Source organism: Corylus avellana, chromosome ca1, assembly GCF_901000735.1.
Source record: "Corylus avellana chromosome ca1, CavTom2PMs-1.0".
Lineage (NCBI taxonomy): Eukaryota > Viridiplantae > Streptophyta > Magnoliopsida > Fagales > Betulaceae > Corylus > Corylus avellana.
The window spans coordinates 26,644,298-26,649,398 of record NC_081541.1 but is presented as its reverse complement, the minus strand read 5'-3'; the positions used below and the strand labels follow the sequence as shown (position 1 = coordinate 26,649,398).

Here is a 5,101-nt window from a genome sequence, read left to right as displayed (position 1 = left end):
TTAGAAAAGAAAATTGTCAATTTGGTAGTAATTTAAAGGGTATGTAAATTTTTATTTAGGACCCAGGTCTAGACGTTGAAGTAGCATGGTCTTGAAGTTACTTTAAGAATCTTATAGGATATATGTGTCGTCTTGGACCCGCTTTCTATTGTGAATACACTTGTGAGTATTATATCTTACGTTGAGAAAATATTAAAAAAAAATAGAGTAGTTAATATACTTAAGTGGACCTAAGCCCTTAGGCTTTTGGGCTAAAATAGTGTTCAAATATATATTTTATTGTATTTTTAGTAAAAACTGTCAAATCGTTTATTGTTTATCTCCCCAACACATTCATCGAAACCAAATGGGTATCTACGTATTGCTCATGCCAAGGTACTTAACATAATTAAGTTGGATTAGCCATTTGTTTAGATCGGGATGTTAATTGTTGTCATCTAATGATGTTTACTAATTAGTTTCTAATTAGAATATATGCGTTGTCTTGTATTCTTTGGCCTTGTTTTAACCTGTTTTCTATTGTGAATACACTTGTGAGTGTTAAATCCCACGTTGAGAAAGTATTTAAAAAAAAAATAGAGTAGTTAATATACTTAAGTGGACCCAAATTCATAGACTTTTGGACTAAAATAGTGTTCAAATCTGTATATTATTGTACCCTTGATAAAAATTCTCAAACCGTTTATCTCCCCAACACTTTCATCGGAAACCAAATGGGTATCTACATATTGCTCATGCCAAGGTAAAAATAACATAATTAAGTTGGATTAGCCATTTGTTTAGATTGGGATGTTAATTGTTGTCATCTAATGATGTTTCTCAATTTTAATTTGATCTGATGGAATTGTAATTTGTAAGTTGACGTGGATCTTGATTCCATTAAACAACTGCAAACGTTTGCCTCAGGGTTAAAAAAAACGACAACGTTTCAATTAAAAAAAAAAATCTGGACCCTTCAATTTATATAACAAAACATCTGAACCCTTCAATGTTTTAACAGAACATGTGCTCACAGAAGCCAGATTCCTCCCCCAAAACCCCCAGAACCCTAAGCCCCCGTTGTGCGTGTCACCGGCTATGGCGCTGTACTCTCTCCGTCTCCGCCGAACCCTAACCTCCCTCTCCACCCTCCACCGCACTGCTCTCTGTCTGCAGTTCCTGCAATCCCTGCAATCTCCACTCCGCTTCCCCAGGGCCTCACGTCCACGTCCACGCCGTCGCACCCCTGGGCTCTCCTTGTCCAATCCCGGCCGTTCAGATTGACGACCGTCGCGCTCTTCTCGTACCACCAGGACACCATGCTGCACGAAGGTTGCGATTATAATGACTGGGTAATCGTTATGTCCTTCCCTGAAGACAACAAGCGCACCCCCGAGCAAATGGTCCAGACCTACGAGGAGACCTGTGCTAAGGGCCTCAATATCAGGTCTCTCTCTATCGGACACACACTCACTCCTCGCTCTTAACCTCTGTTTGGTGTCTCTGGAAATTGGGGGGAAAAGGTAAAGAATATGATGAATGAGATGTTAATGTTGTTTGAGTTTGTTGTGTTTTGTGCACGAAGGGTTTTGACTTTTGAGTGATTTTCTTATCCCATGTTCAGTTTGCATAAAGTTGGAAAAAAAATTTGGAATGATTGTATTTCATTTTTTTCTTCTTCTGTGTTTCCTGTGTCAAAACAAAAGTTGAAATATTTCCTCTTCCTCATGTCAAAGAGAGAATTTTGGGATTTCTATTTCTGTTTTATGAATTTTGAATAACTGTGGAATAAAGCTTGATCGTTTGATTTGGAGGTCAAAGAATGAAATAATTTGGAATAGGTTGACTTAGAAATAATGGGCTGATTGTTTTGCAAGGGCTTGAGCTTACATAAATATTTATCTGTTTATTTGTTTTTTGTTGTATAAATTGTGAGCCGTAGCTAAGTTTTATGCTCAGAAGATTTTTGAAAACTCCATTGTTTGGTTGCTGTGTAATTTATGAAGAGAGAAGAAGATAGATGAAATATTGTAGTTCTATGTTATTTAACTTGTTCTCGATTTTGTGTCTCATCTAAATCGAGGAATTACTCTAATGAAACCTAACATTGGTGTCTGGTCAGATGAGTGGAATTCTGTTTTCTTGGATCCCAAACAGTGGGAACTTAAAAGGGATTTCATTTTCTTGGGGTTTATGAGAATGGTCAGTGTAGAGAAGATAATCTTTGTTCCCATGTTGCTTTCTGTTTTCTTTGTTATGTTCTCCTAGAGAATTACCCCAATTAACCGAATAGCTGAACTGGGGACTATTCAGAAGGTTGTCTTTTGTCTTCCTGAGTTCGCAAATGATCATTTTTGTTGTTTGTGACATAAATATATGATGGTCATATGTATGTATATACTTGTAAGGCTTAGCACTGAGATGCGCTAATCACTTGGCCTGTAGGTGATTTGAAATTTCGCACTACTGTTCCTCACCCTTTGAACCCCCCTATTTTGTGGCTAGAGATGATTGGCTACAACATGATCACTTTCGTTTCCATAATTTGAGGTGTACCATTGACTATCTGTAATGAGTAGTACATAGAGAACAGCAAGATGTATGAGATTACAATTACCTCTACATATGATTTGAGTAGGTTCTAAGTAATTGGAACTAAAGAATTTTTGAATAGGATAGTTTATGCTCTTCTCTACATCACTTGTAAAGTACATATTTGTAGATTGTTCTTATAATAACACACGGTGTACTAATCAATAATGTTTTTGTTATTCATGTTTTAATGAATGGCTTTATGTCGAAGCTGACATTTTTCTGATTTGTACATCAAAATACCTATGATGTTTGGAGCATTATTTGTTGTTGTTGTTGTTGTTGTTGTTCTTATACCTATATTATGATTCAGTGTGGAGGAGGCAAAAAAGAGAATATATGCTTGTAGTACAACAAGATATGAGGGCTTTTAGGCTGCCATTTCAGAAGAAGAAGCAAACAAATATGAGGGTAACTGTTTGTGTTGACATCACAATTAAAAATGGCATGTGGTAGTACTGGTGCTCACTTTCCCATTTTGTTTCAAACAGGTTTACCTGGAGTTACTTCTGTGGTTCCAGATTTTTACGTAGATCCCATTAACAAGGAGTATGGAGGTAGGATAATTTTTATTTGTTTTTTTTTTTTTTTTTTTAATTTTTTGAATTAGACTAACGCACTGTACTTACCAGGAGATAAATACATTAATGGAACAATTATAGCAAGGCTACCCCCTGTTGAATATTGGAAGCAGGGAATGAAGCCTCCTTTCCGATATGGCCAGGAAGGTCCTACAATTCAGCAGTATAGATCCTCAAATGGCTTACTGGTGTCAAGAGATGGTGCTTCATAAAACTACCCATCACTACAAAATGACTTCTAATGATAGTCAAACCCCCTAATTGGGCTTTATGTTGTAGTTCCTGTCACATTTCATTGCACATCCACATCCCTTGGGATTTAGGGCAGAAAAGAAGCAAGTTAAGCAACTAAAGGTACCTTCAGCTTTTCTTCCAAGCAAATGGATGGGGTAGATAACACAAATGATAAAAGGTATTTTATCAAACACTTGGTGTTTATGAAAATTTTTGAGTGTAATGGATGATGGGTGGGTTTCAATCTCACTATAACTACAACACACGGCTCAACATCCAAATTTACTTGCAGTGTGGATTTGATGGAAAGTTCAAGGCTTTCAAAAACACCAAATTTTCTAACCCTAATAGAAAACGAAAATCAAAGGAAAGATTTTAGTATAATTTTTTAGCTTGCCTTGGACTTGGGTGGGTATCCCTTGGGTCTTCAAGAATTGCAATTATTTGGAGAATTTTGAGTGTTCTCGGTGGTTTTAGGGGAGTTTTTGGCAAAATAAAGATTAAGGAAAGGGAGAGAATTTTCTTCCAAACTTGGTCAGAAGAAATGCATGCGTCATTTTTATGAAACGATAAATAAATAAATATATATATCGAAGTTTTTCTCAGGTTTTTCTCTTAAAAACAACCAAATAGTAAAATATTAATTAACCCAAAAAAAATCAACTATTATGAGAAAACAAAGAGAGATAAATTTCTTCAATTAATTTATTGTCGAACTAAGGTACTGCTATCTCACTGTGTCATGCCTTTAGAAGCACATATGAAATTTTTTACACTCTAATAAATTGTTTAATGTTCTTTAGCAATCGCATGGGCTTCTCACATACTTCTTTTAATATATAAAAAAAAATGTAAAATTAGTTCTTGTGTACACCAATGGAGTAATGTTACATACCATTCTTTTAACTTCTTTCTATTCTCCTAAAGTTGACATACCTTTTAAAATTGCCATTGAATATGAGATTAATCAGTACAAGATTTTGATTCAATGGTAATTTTAAAAGTCATATCAACTTTATGAGGATAAAAAAATATACATTGAAGGCCAAATTGTAAATCAGGTGAAACTTTGAAAGGGCTAAAGTGTAATTTTTCTTTTGCTAAAAGATATGATAAGTCACTATATGAAGTGCCGGCGACACACAGTAAGTTTAGTGCTATTGTAGGTCTATATCATTTGAAGTGTATGGGTGGGCAGGACGAAATAACACCTAATTTATTTAGTTGCTTAGATTTACCAATAATTTGCTTCCACAAAAAGTGTAGTCGCTTAAACACACATATGATGCAAACAAGTACATGAGAGAGATAGAGCTTGGATATAAGAAGATCCCGACCTATTGTAATGGTTGTAAGAAATACTCTTACTTTTAGACCAATCATACACTCAACTAAATGGCTTGTAAAATTTAGTCCAAACTAGTGGCAATAATTTAATCCAAGCAATATTCATATATGCCCAAAGTGGTTGAATCCAAGAAAGATAATGAAGATTGACCAATCAGCGGACGGGAAAGTGCTCAATATTGACGCATTGACGCATTGGACCAATTTCAAACAAAGATTATGCGCTGTGCTAGCCTGGCACGTGCTTAATTTGAGTTCATATTCGACTCAATAAAATGGTTAAAAAATTATTTTGATTAATTTTGCAGTAAAAAAATGCTTTAACATTTGATTCGGTAAATTGTTAAAGATTTATCGCTCAAAGTGCT

General features: G+C 35.2%; 1 long non-coding RNA gene across 1 annotated transcript; it reads left to right on the top strand.

The window, feature by feature from the left end:
- Positions 1 to 1,014: 1,014 nt before the first annotated feature.
- LOC132190837 (uncharacterized) lies at positions 1,015 to 3,711 on the top strand. Its single transcript, XR_009441175.1, has 4 exons — positions 1,015 to 1,502; positions 2,885 to 2,982; positions 3,063 to 3,128; positions 3,204 to 3,711. It is a non-coding gene; the product is annotated as an uncharacterized LOC132190837 (long non-coding RNA).
- Positions 3,712 to 5,101: the final 1,390 nt, after the last annotated feature.